The sequence below is a fragment of the Orycteropus afer genome, unplaced genomic scaffold (assembly GCF_000298275.1).
Source record: "Orycteropus afer afer isolate SDZICR_OR568_19922 unplaced genomic scaffold, OryAfe1.0 scaffold00231, whole genome shotgun sequence".
Taxonomy (NCBI): Eukaryota; Metazoa; Chordata; class Mammalia; order Tubulidentata; family Orycteropodidae; genus Orycteropus; species Orycteropus afer.
The window spans coordinates 4,788,222-4,804,151 of record NW_006921818.1 but is presented as its reverse complement, the minus strand read 5'-3'; positions in this window follow the sequence as shown (position 1 = coordinate 4,804,151).

Here is a 15,930-nt window from a genome sequence, read left to right as displayed (position 1 = left end):
AGCCCCAAGGTTGACAAATAAAAAGGCACAGTCCCAATGTCACCAAACGACACGGCAGGCCATTAACTTAAGTCCATTGTAAGTCCCAAGGATGGCAGAGTATAGCAGGCTGCTGAGCAATCACACGGCTACATGCAGGGTCCAAGCGTGCCACAGACTAGAGACCATTCCCAAGGCTTCTCCTTATATACAGGAAGAAGACCACATCCCAAAGGCAGCTACTCAGCTGCTTGTGGTAGATCCCACCATGGAGTTGATTGCCAGTCTCATCATGGGGAATAACTACTACCAGCTGCCCAGCTACTCAACCAAGCCCAGGCAAGTTGATACACAAACATAACTACCACAGTGACCCTATGTACAACAGAACAACAGAATGAAACGTTGCCTGGTCCTGCATCATCCTCATGATTGCTGGCATTTTCAAGTCCTCTATTGTGATTACTTTGCCAGTCAGTCTCATTAAAAGTTTCTCTCACCCTTGATGGCCCTTTCCTTCACCAAACATGATGTTCTCTATCAGCACTTGCTACCTCCTGATGATATGTCCAAAGCAAGTAAGCAGACATCGTTCTGTTATGATCCATAAGGTTTTTATTTTTTTATTTTTGCAGTGTTTCCTCCCCTCCCCTCGCACCCCTGGTAACCAACAAAGTTTCCTTCCACATAAAGCTTTCCTTGTCTTTTTACAATAATGAACTCATACAATATTTGTCCTTCTGTGACTGACTTATTTCACTCAGCATAATGTCCTCCAAGTTCATCCATGTTACTCTTTAGGGTTCCATAGTATTCCATTATGTGTATGTACCATATTTTGGTTATCCATTCTTATGTTAATAAGCACCTAGGTTGTTTCCATCTTTTTGCTATTGTAAATTGTGCTGCGATGAACCTGGGTGTGCATATATCTATTCTCGTCCCAGCTCTCACTTCTTTAGGATATATATGTAGTAATGGGATTGCTGGATCGCATGGTATTTCTAATTCCAACTTTTTCAGGAATCGCCATATTGCTTTCCACAGTGGTTGTATCATATTACGGTCCCACCAGCAGTGTATGAGAGTCCCAATCTCTCCACATCCTCACCAACATTTGTTATTTTCTGTCTTGTTCAAGTTTGCTACCAGTGCTGAGGCAAGATGGTATCTCATCGTTGTTTTGATTTGCAGCTCTGGTAGCATAGTGGCTAAGGCACTTGACTGCTAACCAGAAGGCTGGTGGTTCAAATCCACCAGCCACTCCTCGGAAGGAAGATGGGGCAATCTATTTCCATAGTGATACTGCCTCAGAAACCCAAGGAGGGGTCACTATGAGTCGGGTCTGACTCGACGGCACATAACAACAATGGCTAATGATCATGAGTATTTCTTCTTGTGTTTATTGGCCACCTGAATATCCTCCTTGGTGAAGTGTCGATTCATGTCTCCTGCCCGTTTTTTAATTGGATTATTTGTCTTTTTGTTGTTGAAGTGTTGGAGTTTTCTATAAATTTTAGAAATAAGTCTATTATCAGATACGTCATTGCCGAATATTTTCTCCCAATCCGAAGGTTCTCTTTTGACTCTTTGGGAGAAATCTTTGGAAGCACATAAAAATTTAGTTTTCAGAAAGTCCCATTCATCTAGTTTATCTTTTGCTGTTTGTGCATTTGGGGTTATGCTTGATAGTGTATTTATGCCATAAATGAGGACCCCTAAATTTGCCCCTAGTTTTTCCTTGAGAACTTCATAGTTTTAGGTTTCACTTTGAAGTCTTTGACCCATCTGGAGTGTCATGGGAGGTCTCCACCAGGTTTTCACTGGTTGATTTTCAGAAGCAGATCTACAGGCCTTTCTTTCTAGTCTGTTTCAGTCTAGAAACTCTGGGGAAACCAGTCCACCATAGGTGACTCTGCTGGTGTTATGAAATATGAGTGGCACACCTTCCAGCATCACAGCAACACACAAGCTACCAGTGTACAACAAAGTGGTAATCTTAGTCTAGTTCCTTCATTTTATGGATGGGGAAAGTGAGGCCCAAAGAGGACTATATAGTAGGGTAGTTAGAAGCCACTGAAGGAACTCACTAGGCAATTCTTAGCCCTGGATACCAGTCTATTCTCTGGGTACATGGACATAGAAGCCAGGAAGCTGCCACTTTGGCTGCCCCAGACCTTGGCCAGAGCTAAGCAGCTAAGCCTAGAAGTCAATGTACAATACCATCCTCTCCTAGTTTGGGCCTAATGTTCATCCTAGGATTTTATTAATAATGTCATTAGCACTTTTGCATGTATCTAGGCCTTCCTTCTTTTTTGAAGCACCTCCCATGTATCATCTCACTGATCTTCACAACTCCCTGAGGAAGGAGGGTTGGGGGAAAAACCTGTGGCTCAGAAGATTTGAGCGACTTTCCTAAGGCAGTGGAGTCTAGAATGTGAGGATTTTGTTCTCCAATCTGTTAATTTATTGAGCCAACTCTTTTCTGAGTGTCTGTTATCTGTTGGAGAGCTCTGGTGGCTTAGTGCCTAAGGCATTTGACTGCTAACCAGAAGGCTGGCAGTTGAAGCCCTGAAACCCACCAGCCACTCCTGGAAGAAAGATTGGGCAATCTACTTCCATAGTGATACCACCTTGGAAACCCAAGAAGGGGTCGCTATGAGTCAGATCCAACTCAATGGCAGTGAGTTTGGTTTTTGGTGGTATCTGTTGGGTGCTATGCTAGGTTCTGGGAATACAAGGATGACCTGATATGGTCTTTGGGCTACAGGAGCTAACGGTGTGCTGAGGGAGGCAAACGTGTCAGATGATGAAAGCATGTGGTGGCCAGGGAACTTTCTGGGGTGGTGGAAGTGTTTCACATCTTGATAAGGGTGTGGGTTGTTTGCACCTGCTAGACATGCTTGAGTATGTGCAACTGCCAAAACTCGTTGGACTGTGCACTTCGGATTTGTGCATTTCACAGTAAATTTTACCAGAAAAAAAAATAAAATAATGATCTGGGAGGATCATGCCTAGTAGGGCCTTGTCAGGACCCTGCTGTTTGGAAGCAGGCCAGGGGCTGACTAGATTCACTTGGGTACAAATCTACCCTTGTTAGGAGGGCGTAGCTGAAAGGTTTTCCCATGGGAGTGGTAGGCCCCAATTGCCCAGGGTCCTTGATGTCCAGAGCTCCATGAGAGCACTGAAGAGGGAGTTGTTGTTGCTGTTAGGTTGTGTTGAGTCGTCTCTGACTCAGTGACCTTATGCACAACAGAACAAAACAATGCACCGTCCTGTGCCAGCCTCACAATCCTAGCTATACCTGAGCCCATCGTTGCAGCCACTGTATCCATCCAACTTGTTCAGGGTCTTCCCCTTTTTCATTGACCCTCCACTTTACCAAGCATGATATCCTTCTCTAGGGAATAGTTCCTTCTGATAATATGACCAAAGTAGGTGAGACAAACTCTGGCCATTCTCGTTTCCAAGGAGCATTCTGGCTGAACTTCTTCCAGGATAGATTTGTTAGTTCTTTTAACAGTCCATGGTACTCTCAGTATTCTTTGCCAACACACAACTCAAAAGCATCAACTCTTCTTTGGTCTTCCTTATTTATCGTCCAGCTTTCATATGCATAAGAAGCGACTGAAAATACCATGGCTTGGGTTAGGCACACCTTAGTCCTCTAGTCTATGAGTCGGGGCTGACTCCACGGCACATAACAACAACAAGTCTTCAAGGAGACATCTTTGCCCTTCAGTACCTGAAAAAGGTCTTTTGCAGCAGATTTGCCCCATGCAATATGTCATCTGATGTCTTGATTGCTGCTTCTATTGGTGTCGATTGTATAACCAAGCAACATGAAGTCCTTGACAACTACAATCTTTTCTCCATTTATCATGATGCTGCTTATTGGTCCACTTGTGAAGATTTTTGTTTTCTTTATATTGAGGTGTAACCCATACTGCAGACTGTAGTCTTTAATCTTCATCAGTAAGTGCTTCAAGTCATTCTCACTTTCAGCATGCAAAATTGTGTCATCTGCGTATCACAGGTTGTTAATGAGTCTTCCTTCAATCCTGATGCCACATTCTTCCTCATATAATCTAGTTTCTGGGATTATTTGCTTAGCATACAAATTGAATAAGTATGGTGGAAGGATACAACCCTGACTCACTCCCCTCCTGATTTTAAAACATACAGTATACCCTTGTTCTGTTCAAATGACAGCCTCCTGATTTATGTACAGATTCCTCATGAGTACAATTAAGTGTTCTGGAATTCCCATTCTTCTCAACGTTATCCATAATTTGTTATGATCCACACAATTGAATGTTTTTGCATGGTAAATAAAACAAATAAACATCTTTCTGGTATTCTTTGTTTTCAGCCAAGATCCATCTGACATCAGCAATGATATCCCTTGTTCCACATCATCTCCTGAATCCAGCTTGCACTTCTGGAAGTGCTCTGTCAATATACTGCTGCAACTGTTTTTTAATTATCTTTAGTAAGATTTTACTTGCCAGTGATATTAATGATATTGTTTGGTAATTTCCACATTCTTTTGGATCACCTTTCTTTGGAATGGGTACAAACATGAATCTCTTCCAGTCAGTTGCCCATGTAGCTGTCTTCCAAAACTCTTGGCATAGCCAGCACAGCATCCATCTGTTGAAACATCTCAGTGGGTATTCCGTCAATTCCTAGAGCCTTGTTCTTTGCTAATTCCTTCAGTGCAGCCTCAACTTCTTCCTTCAATGCCATTGGTTCTTGATCATATGCCACCTCCTGAAATGGATGAACATGGACCAATTCTTTTTGGTACAGTGATTTTGTGTATTCCTTCCATCTTCTTTTGATGTTTCCTGTACCACTCAATATATTGCCCATAGAATTTTTCAATATTGCAACTCAAGGCTTTAATTTTTTTCTTCAGTTCTTTCAGTTTGAGAAATGCTGAGCACGTTCTTCCCTTTTGGCTTTCTAACTCCAGGTCTTTGCACATTTCATTATAATAATTGGCTTAGTCTTCTTGAGCTACTCTTTGAAATTTTCTGTTTAGTTCTTTTATCTTCCATTTGCTTTAGCTACTCTCCACTCAAGGGAAACTTTCAGAGTCTCTTCTGACATCTGTCTTGGTCTTTTGTTCCTTTCCTGTCTTTTCAACAACCTCCTGCTTTCTTCATGGATGAAGTTTTTGATGTCATCCCACAATTCCCTTGGTTTTCAGTCATTGGTGTTCAGTGCATCAAATCTATTCTTTAGATGATCTCTAAATTCAGGAGGGATATTATCAAGGTCATATTTTGGCTCTCGTGGACTTGTTTTAATTGTCTTCAACTTCAACTTGAAGTTGCACATAAGCAGTTGATGATCTATTCCATAATCAGCTCCTGGCCTTGTTTTGGCTGAAGATATTGAGCTTTTCCATCCCCTCTTGCCACAGATGTAGTCAATCTAATTCTTGTGTATTCCATCTGGTGAAGTCCACATGTAAAGCCACCATTTATATTGTTGAAAAAAGGTATCAGCAATGAATAAGTTGTTGGTCTTACAAAATTCTATCATGCGACCTCCAGCATTATTTCTATCACCAAGGCCATATTTTCTAACTACGAGTGATTCTTCTTTGTTCCCAACTTTTGCCTTCCAGTCACCAGTGATAATCTACACATCTTGATTATATGTTCGGTCAATTTCAGACTGCAGAAGTTGGTAGAAATCTTCAATTTCCTCATCTTTGGCTTTGATCGTTGGTGCATGAATTTTAATAATAGTCGTATTAACTGGTCTTCCTTGTAGGCGACTGGATATTATCCTATCACTGATAGTATTGTGCTTCAGGGTAGATCTTGAAACAGTTTTTGTGACGATGAATTCCACACCATTCCTCTTCATTTTGCCATTCCCAGCATAGTAGATTATATGGTTGTCCAATTCAAAATGGTCAAAATAAACCCATTTCAGCTCACTAATGCCTAATATTGATCTTTATGCATTCCATTTCATTTTTCACAACTTCCACTTCTCCTAGATTCATGCTTTGTACATTCCATGTTCTGATTATTAATGGATGTTTGCAGCTGTTACTTCTCAGTCTGAGTCATGCCACATCACCAAATGGAGATCCCCAAAGCTTTACCACATCCATATCATTAAGGTTGGCTCTACTCTGAAGAGTCAGCTTTTTCCCAGTCATATTTTGAGTGCTCTCTGACCTGATGGGCTCATCTTCTGGCACTATATCAAACAATGTTTCATGGCTATTCATAAAATTTTCCAATAATATATCAGACAGTGTTTCTCTGCTATTCATAAGGTTTTCACTGGCCAATTGTTTGAGAAGTGGATGGTCTCTTCCTTCTTCTGAGTATGTCTTAGTCTGGAAGCTCTGCTGAAACCTGTCCACCATGGGCAACACTGCTGGCATTTGCAACACCGATGGCATAGCCTCCAGCCTTACTTATAGCAACATGCAAGCCACCTAGGATGACAAACTGACAGACAAGTTCATCTCCCTTAGCTGTTCCTAACCATTCTGCTCACTTCCTGTCTGCCCTTAAACTACCCTGAACCATGTGGTGCCCGCCTTCTGGGCCACCCACCCTTAAGCTTGCCCCAAACCATGCAGAGCCCACCTTGCAGGCTACCCATCCTTTAAGCGTGCCCTGAAGAGGGAGTTTAAAAAAAAAAAAAAAATCACTGCCAGCAAGTCATTTTCTGACTTATTGTGACCCCTCCTTCGGTTTCTGAGGTGATATCTCTACAGAAGTAGATTGCCCAATCTTCCTTCCTTGAACCACCAGCCCTCTGGTTAGCAGTCAAATGCCTTAGGCACTACACCACCAGAGCTCCTGAAGAGGGAGTTAGAAGGGGATGTTTAAATTTTAAAAGTGGGATATTTAAGCTGAGTTTGAAGGGTGTGCAAAATTGGTCAAAAAAGGGTGGACAAGTGGAGGGGAGTGGTTTCTAAGGACTCTTTAGTGGAATGGGGTTGTGTAGGGTTGCCCAGAAGGAAAAGGATAGACCAGGGTTTGAATTGCTTATACCTTAACCCATCAGTGGCCCTTGGAGGAACTCAAGTTGGTTGAGATCATCGAAGTTGTTTCCTAATATATGAAAAAGGCCTCTTATCACTCTATCATTGGACCACACCCTGATCTGGATGTCCCTTATCAACTTCTCTAAGCTCTCCCCATTCAGGGGCCCAGGCAAAAGTGTGGACCATTTGCTGTCCCACATTTTCCCAGAAGGTTTGGCTGAGGTGCTGTGAAGGCCCCCTAATGCAGACAGTGGCTGACCTGTTTTCCTCTGAATGAAGAAGAGAAGGGTGAGGTATTAGAGGTCTAGCACTGGCTTTGAAGCCAGACCAGCCTAGCTTAGAATCCCGGTTCTGTTTACTGAATTAGCAGTGTGACTCTGGGCAAGTTACTTACCCTCTCTAAGCCTTCCCCAAGACGTCACCTATTTAAGAATAATGATGATGTCTCCACTGAACAAGATCACACCTTCAATTCATAGAGATGCTCAAAGTCACCAGCTGTAAGTAGCATGATCGAAGCCAACCAAAACCAAACCTAACCCATGGCCATCGAGTTGATTCCCACTCATAGTGACCCTGAAGGACAGAGTAAAACTACCCTGTAGGGTTTCTGGGGCTGTAAATCTTTACAGAAGCAGACTGCCCACATCTTCTCCCGGGGAGCTGCTGGCGGTTTTCAATTGCATACCTTTTGGTTAGCAGCTGAGCACTTCGCCACTGCGCCATTTGGGATCCTATGATTGAGGCCAGGACCTATACACTGAATAGGCAGTGAACAGTGCAATCCTCTCACAAATTTTCAACAGTGTGTCCTCAACTTCTTTAATTCTAGCTCCAATTCTAAGTTCCTTTTGAGCCCCAGCTCTCCCCCAAAACCAAACCCACTGCCGCAGAGTTGGATTTGACTCCTGGCTACCCCTCCTTGGGTTTCTGAGGTGGTATGTCTAGAGAAGTGGATCGCCCAACCTTCATTCCCAGGAGTGGGTGGTGCGTTTGAACCGCCAGCCTTCTGGTTAGTAGTCAAATGCCTTAGGCACTACGCCACCAGAGCTCCCCCAGCACTTCCAGGGAGAGCCAATTCCAAGGGGCCGGCTCAGCGGCGCCCCCAGCCAGCTCAGGCCGGCTGGCCCCTCCCTCTGACTCACCCAGAGCAGCCTCTCTACCCACTCACCTTCGGAGGTTGAGAGGAGACAGCTTCGACGGCGAGACTGTGCCCGGAACAGGGAGCGCTCTCTCGAAGGCAAGTAGATTATTGGGGTCTGATCTCCTTGGCGCCTGGGCTTCCCCTATGGGGTCAGAGGGGCGCAGCTGGCCAGGTGCCGCCTCCTCGGGGGTGCCCAGTTCTCCTTTCCACCCCTCACTCGGAGGCGGCTCTTCGCTGCACTCGCGCGTCTAATCACGTCTCATTTCCCGCAAGGAGGGAAGGGAGAGGGCGGGTCCGTGCTAGCTTCAGGGAAAGAAATGCTTTGTTTTACTGCATTTGGGACAGAGTCTAAGTAATCCTGCTGGGGAAGGTCGGAGAGGGAAAGAAAAACATGAGTCTCGTAAAAAACAAGTTTTAGGGTTCTTGTTAGATAATGTCTTTAGATAGCACATTGTTTGAGTTCCAAAGTTGCTTGAGACTACTAGACTGAGTTATCTGCTCTTTTGTTTCACTGTTAATTTGCGAACCGCTCCCTCTTTTTCTGTGGTGATTGGGGCCACCTTTACCCTGGCTAGGCTCAAGTGTGGGGAACAGTGATTCCCATTTATCCTTCGGTTGGTGCATCTATAGAGTCCGGAACTTAAGAGCCACCCAGGATTTACATCCGGGCCAGGAGACGGGATCTGTGGCTTAACTTTCCATCTTCCTGCCTTTAAATGATGAGCTGGGGAAAGAGGGGGGTGGGGCGGCGCTCTGCTTCTCCAGGTATTGGGAACATTTACTGCAGTCTCTAGTAAATTTTCGTTGTTGGGGTGAATGGCAAACTTCAGGGAAGAGAAAAAGATCTCTATTTATTGAGCATTTATGGTTGTTGTTAGGTGCCTTAAGGTCATTTTCAACCATAGTGCCCTGTATGTGACAGAATAGATCTGAGCTATAGCATTTCTAGGCACTAATCTTTATGGAAGGAGCTCTGGTAGCATAGTGGCTAAAGCACTTGACTGCTAACCAGAAGGCTGGCGATTCAAACCCACCAGCCACTCGCAATCCTACTTCTGTAGTGATACTGCCTCGGAAACCCAAGGAGGGGTCACTATGAGTCGGGGCCGACTCCACGGCACATAACAACAACAATCTTTATGGAAAGGAGCTCTGGTGGCCTAAGGCATTTGACTGCTAACCAGAAGGTTGGGGGTTCAAACCCACCAGCCACTCTGGGGAAGGAAGACTGGGCAATCTACTTCTGTAAAGATTTATAGCCTAAAGGGGGTCACTATGAGTTAGAATGACTCGATGGCAGTGAATTTGGTTTTTCAGTTTTTAATCTTTATAGAAGCAGATCATGAGGTTTTCCTCCTGCAGAGCTACTGGGTATGTTGGAACTGCCAATCTTTTCAGTTAGCAGCCAAGCACTTAACTATGTACCACTAAAGCTTGATCATAGGATCTCGTGTAATCTTCAAAATTATCTTTATGCCCATTTTACAGATCAGACACAGGGAGGCTCCAATAAGGCATTTGCCTGAGGAAGCACAACTAATAAGTGTTCAAAACTGTCCAAATCTTTCCACTCTACCAGGTTTTCTCCCCAGCCTCTGGTTCTTGTGGAGGCCACACCCTGCTGGGATTCCAACCCACATTACCCTATTTTTAAGGCAGGCAGTTTGGCTGTGGTGATTCTTGATACCAACTGTAGGCTGTTCTTTGGGGGAGGAAGTTTAACTTCCCATCTTGCTCTCGTTCAGAAATGTTAGCACATGGATTAATTTAATTTGAATAAGAAACATTCAACGACGCTTAATTTTCTTCGGACTTTTCTTGTACAGTCAAATAATGAGGTTTGGTTAGGATGCTAATTAGTAAGTCTTGTTCTGGGTTTTGCTTCACTGCTCCCACCATCACTATCCTCTGGATGAGGCCTTGATCTTGAGACTAATCTCAAACCAGCATGTTAACCAACACCTGGATCAGGAAAGGCCTGTGTCCAGGACTTGAGGAGAGGGTCCTGGGCAGAGGGGCCTTGTATGTGTGGCTGCATAACTGGGTGGCTTACTTGCTCCTGGTGCCTCTCTTGCTCTGCCTTCCGCTGCCTGTGTGACCTTGGGCTAGTTACTTCTGCTCTCAGCGCCTCCGAATCCTCAGCTGGAAAGGGAATGAGTTGTATCAGACTAGCTCTACGGTCTTGGGACTGTGATGTAGGACAGGCGATTGCCGCTGCGTTGAGCCAGAACCATGCTTATTTTTATTGCTGTCTGCAGTGTGCTTGGTGCCAAGCCTGTGTGACAATATAAATCTGGTGACTGAGAGGCAGTGCAGGAGGTAGACTTGAATGGCATCTGGTGTATGGATGTTTCCGGGGCCTCCGCCATTCTCTCAGAACTAAGCTTAAAAAAAAAAAAAAAAAAATCAAGTATAGGCATTCAGAGCAAGGAGAAAGACAAGTTAGGGGAAGAAGGAAAAAGTGGTGCAGAATCAGTAACCCCACCCAGGAAATGTGACTAACCCAGTGGCTGGCGGGCTATGCAAATGGTCATATGAGATAGCGCTTCCAAGGCTGGTGAGTGGGGAGTTTGGCCAGGGTGGCTTTTCTGTGGCTTTCCTCGTGATCCAGACTCAGCTCAGAGGTCTTTCCTGTCCCTGGCCTGGGGACCAGGCCACCTTGATTGTTGCCTGCATCAGGCTGAGACCTCAATGGAGGCCTGGGGCGGGGTGGACCAACTGCTTCCCTCTGGGTCCCTCTGAGGAGCCAGCTGCTCTGAGCTGTCCTCCCCTTCCCGCCCTCAGTGCCTGCCCTGACCTCCAGGGACTGTCCACCTTTCTCTTGGGGACGGAGCCTGGGGTGGGGCACCCCAGGAAGAGTTAGAGGCAAATGAGAAGCTGGGGTGGGGCTAGGCTGGGAGACAGAGGTGCTTGAAAAGCAGAAGTAGGAGGAAGAAGAGCTGTTGAAAAGTGAAAGTGGGAGGGTAACTAAGGGAACCAGAGCCCCTGGGGAGGGAGCTGGCCAGGACACTCTTGGGTGACCAGGAAGGGCTGTTTGTCCTGGTCTGGAAACAGAGACCCAATTTCTGGAAGCCACTTTGTGTTGGAAACAGTGTCCTTCAGCATTGTCCTGGCAACCAAGGTCTTTGCCAGGCTCCAGATGCTCATCTGGTACTCATTGGGCTTGAGAAGTTTGAGGCTGGAGTGGGGGGCAGGCCTACCCATGTGAATTAAAGCATACTGGCATAGTTGATTGTTTTGCCAGTTCAAAAAGATTCCAGCAGAGGCTCTGGCCCACTGTCTGGAGTGGAATGGAGAGGGAGGCAAAGGTGAAGTGTGGTGACGGGTAGCAGATCTGCTTGGTCAGGGGAAAGAACACAGGCTGAGGAGTCTGCAAACCTGGTGTCTGGACTGGCTCCTAAGAAAGTCGGCTCTGGTGTAGCTTCTGCTGTAGTTTCTTGTGTTGATACCTATCCCCACCCCTTCTTGGGGAGAGGGGTAGGCACTGTGAGGTGAAGGGGACTGTTGGGGTCCATAGAATCAGGGTTTGAGGAGGGCAAAGATATTACTGGTACCCAGGCTCACCAGGGTTTCTGTATTTCTGACAGCTGTCACGCTTGCCTTAAAGGTACGTGTAACAGTGACATTCTTCCCCCCATCCCCCGGCCCCCAGCCCCCTAGTGTGTCCTTGTTCCTAGATGGGGCAGGAGAGGCTATGGGACAGCTGGCAGAGCATGCCTTTCCTCTTCCCACCCTGCCCCCCAGCCCTATGACAGCCTGACTGGATTTCTACCTTCTGCTTCCTGCCCCCAGGGCTGCTGCAGTCCGTTCCAGCCTGTTGAAATCCTGTGCTTTGTCGCTCAGGTCCCACCTGCTAGAAAAATTGCTGAAGTCCAACAAGCCTCCCTAATCAAACACATTCTCTGAGCACCTGAAGGATGCCAGCATAGTATGAGTTTCCAGCTAAATCCAGAGAGACAAAATACAGGCCTTAGGCAAAAGGGCTTGATAGGCTAATCGGGGAGACAGGGAGGTCTATAAATCACTGTGATACAGCAGAGGGGGAAAAGGAAAAGGCTTTAACAGAAGCACAGAAGAGGTTGCTAGCTGGCTGAGGTGATGAGTTCCCCATCACCAGAAATGTTCAAAGAGAGGATGGTGAGGGATACTACGGAAAGGATTTCTGTGCCTTGTATGTATGGGTATGTGTTGGGAGGTGGATGCAGAGAAGGACTGTTGTTATTATGTGCCATTGAGTCGGCCCCGACTCATAGCGACCCCTCGGGTTTCCAAGGCAGTATCACTACAGAAGTAGATTGCCCAACCTTCCTTCCAAGGAGTGGCTGATGGGTTTGAACTACTAGGCTTCTGGTTAGCAGTCAAGTGCCTTTAGGCACTATGCTACCAGACTAGTAAGCACTAAATCTGTTGCCACCTAGTCAGTTCCTACTCATGGCGACTCTGTGTGTTACAAAATAGAACTGAGCTCTATGGGGTTTTCTTGGCTGTAATCTTTACCAAAGCAGATTGCTAGGCCTTTTTTCAATGGGACCACTAGGTAGATTCAAACCACCAACCTTTTGGGTAGTGCCCAAGAGCAAATCGTTTGTGCCACCCAGGGACCTGATAAATACTAAACCTCCTTCAGTGATTCTGTGGCATTCCCCACCTACGGGGAGTTTGTCTGAGGTACCACAGGGTGAGATGGCTCCCGACTTCACTGCCCCTCTAACTTGACCATGAGAGCACAGGCTGTTCTTCTTCATCTCTGTGTCCCCTCTACCCCCTCTTCCTGAATAGTGCCTATCCCCCAGCACAGACTTTGTGTGAAATTCGGTAGACTCTCGTGGGATGCTTGAGGAGTACAGAAGTACCAGGTGTCTCCCCTACTTGAGGAGCGTACCGTCCAGCTGAGACAGGAAGCAGTTGGGTCATACTTTGAGACAACCTGTGAGCAGGACTGAAGTGTGTGCTCCCAGGTGAAAGGGCTGGGGAACCTTCCAGAGAAAGCTGAGACACCCAGAAGATTCCTTCACAGCTGGGCTTACTGTGGGTCTAGAGGGCTGGTGGGGCTTGGTTAAACATGAAGTAGAGGTGGGCGCTAAGGAAGCTTAAAGAGCTGTAGCTTTGAGCAGAGGGGCTGGAATTGGGAGAAAAGAATGAAAGGCAAGACGTCAGGATGGACCCTTACCTGGGAGAGCCTGGAACAGAAGGGTGAGGGGCAGGGGCCTGATGGGGCACGAAGGAGTCAGCCCTGGAGGAGTGTTCCACCTGAAACATCTCAAAAACATAATAACAAAGCTGCTTGAGCCAATAGAATCTGGTCTGATACGTGACCTGGGTGTTGGGTTTTTTAAAAGCTCCCCCAGATGATTCTAATGTGCAAGGAAGCCTGAGACTTTCCACTGGTAACATCATAACCACCTGGAACATACGTTCCAAATACAGATGCCAGGCCCAACTCCAGACCTGCAGAGGGATACTGTCCAGGGCAGGGGCTTGGGCACCTACGTTTTTGATAAGGCCCTGGGGAGCCAAAGTGGAAAGCTGAATGACGAAGGAGCAGCCAGCCAAGACTCTTTCATCAGAATTGCAGTGGTGCTGGGCCTGTAGACTCAGCGTATGGAATATCTATCTGGCTTTGAGTTATGGCCTAAGTTCTCATTTTAGTTACACAGATTGGTACACATTGGTTCTTGTGTTCACTGCATCTCTCCTCTCACTCTGCTTGACCTGGGGGTGGCCACTTTACCGCTTCAGACCTGAGTCACAGGCTGGGCTGCCTGTCGGTCACAGGGGATGTGGGCATAGCATGTATACCCTGTGGGTTGCAGGAACATCAAAATTTCCCTCCTCCAACCCTCCCTCTCACCACTTCCCCCTTCCCCTAGTGCAGCCCCAAAATACGCTTTCCACTGTTTAGTAGGTGGCATAGTGCTTTAGGCATTTGACTGCTAACCAGAAGGCTGGTGGTTCAAACCCACCTGCTGCTCCTTGGAAAGAAGGTTGGGCAATCTACTTCCATAGTGATACCACCTCAGAAACCCAAGGAGGGGTCTCTGTGAGTCAGATCTGACTTGAAGGCTGTGAATTTGGTTATTTTGGTTTGGTTTAGTAGGTTGGGAATGGAAAAGGAAAGTCATAATTCACATGGTATTTTGCCCCAGCTTCCCTTCTTTGTTTCATGTTGGGCATCCTCAAGTTGAATGTCAACTCATAGTGAATCCATGTGACATAGTAGCACTGCCCCATAGGTTTTATAGGCTGTAATCGTTACAGGAGCAGATCACCAGGTCTTTCACCCGCAGAGTGGCTGGGTGAGTTCAAACCACCAACTTCTCAGCTGGCAACTGAGCACTTAACTCAGTCACCACTTACCAGGGTACCTTCTTTGTTTCCTATGCACATCCAACACTCTCTGCTCCCCTACCCACTCCCCCAAAATTGCTGATTCTTTGTTCCTGCTCCTCCAGCCTCTAAGAATGTCCTCATGGTGCCAGTTTGCCTCATCATCTTCAAATTCTCCAATCCCTGACCCTGCATCTTACAGAAACACTGTTCAGATGCACGGGGTGAATTGTATCGTAGCACTGGCTGATACGTCATCTCTGCATTTTAAACTAAAGCAAGAAACCCACTAATGATGGAAACATACATAAAAGAGAGTGATGCAGTAGCTACTGCATATTTTGAATTTTCTAGAAAGATAACATTTATTTTAAAATGTTACCCTTCAGTTTTTTGTTTTTTTCTTTGTTCTGATAACTCTTGCACAGAAATGTTTGTTCCCACTGTGGACCAGGGCATACAGAGGTGATAGTTGATGCCTGGGTAGGGGTGCAATTCCCCAAGGAGGGAGTTTACAATTAGAGGAGTCTTAAGTATAATGATAGCTGTAGAGTGTTTTTATGGATGCCTTATATCAGGTTATGGAAGGATGTTCTGTATCTATTGCTCAGTTTTTAATCAAGAAGTGTTACAGAATTTATTAAATGTCTTTCCTGCAACTAGTAGATGATATATATGTGTGTATGTGTATTTGTATGTACATGGGAGCTCTGGTGGGTAGTGCCTAAGGCATTTATCTGCTAACCAGAAGGCTGGCCGTTCAAATCCACCAGCCACTTCTTAGAAGGAAGGTTAGGCAATCTACTTCCGTAGAGATACCACCTCAGAAACCCAAGGAGGGGTCCCTGAGTCGGGTTCGACTCGATGGCAGTGAGTTTTCTTTTTGGTTTATGTTCATGTGGGACACTAGTCTAGCAGTTTCTTTTCTTATGTTTGTCTGGTTTTGGTATTAACATGGTGCTGGCAGCATAGGATGAATTGGGAAGTATTTCTTCCTCTTCTACTTTCTGGAAGAGTTTGTGTGGAATTGGTAGTATGTCTTCCTTAAATTTTTGGTAGAATTTGCAGTGAAGCCATCTGGGCTTTGTGTATGTGTGTGTGTGTGTGGTAGGGGGAGGGTTTTACCTACAAATTCAATTTCCTAATAGATATAGAACTATTCAGATAATTATTTCTTCTTGGATGAGCTTTCATACATAGTTTGTGTCTTTCAAACAATTTGGCCATTTCATCCAAATTGTCAAATATATTGACATAACATTTTTTGTAGTATTTCCTTTATCCTTTTAATACCAGTAGAATCTGTAGTGATATCCTTTCTCTCAGTCCTGAATTGGAAATTGTGTCTTTTCTCTTTTTTTTCTAACCAGTCTGTCTAGAGATTTATCAATTTTATGGATCTTCTTAAAAAAAAAAAAAAAAAAAACCTTCATTGATTTTGTCTATTTTTTTT